Source organism: Wasmannia auropunctata, unplaced genomic scaffold (assembly GCF_000956235.1).
Source record: "Wasmannia auropunctata unplaced genomic scaffold, wasmannia.A_1.0 LD336106.1, whole genome shotgun sequence".
In the NCBI taxonomy this organism is placed as follows: Eukaryota; Metazoa; Arthropoda; class Insecta; order Hymenoptera; family Formicidae; genus Wasmannia; species Wasmannia auropunctata.
Genome location: NW_012026784.1, coordinates 10,093,935 through 10,094,343, shown reverse-complemented (window position 1 = coordinate 10,094,343; position 409 = coordinate 10,093,935).

The following is a 409-nucleotide window of genomic DNA, read 5'->3' as shown; positions in this document are numbered from 1 at the left end:
TGATTGCAATTTAATTATTTCATTACGGGAGTGCAAATTGATATCAATCTCTTGAAGAATTATATTATCCGAAAATGTTCGCACGAAATTTTTCCAAATTCGGAAACCATATACATCCAAAGGTTGAATGATACTCGTCGTCTTCTTTGGAATGGTTGCAAATTGTACTTCTTTATCTTGTGGAATCAACTGCTCTAGCTGGCTCGGGCAGTGTCCCGTCCACGAATCGAGTAGAAGCATGCTTTTACGGTCAGTATTCGGTAGATAGACTTCGCTGAAAGTCTTGACATGTTCAAACGTTAATTTTCCTGATTTTGAAGCTTCGATGTAAATATTAACTGGACGAAATAGGGTTTCTAGCACTCGTGGTCCAAATGTTCCCGTAGATTCTTTCAAAACTATATACAGT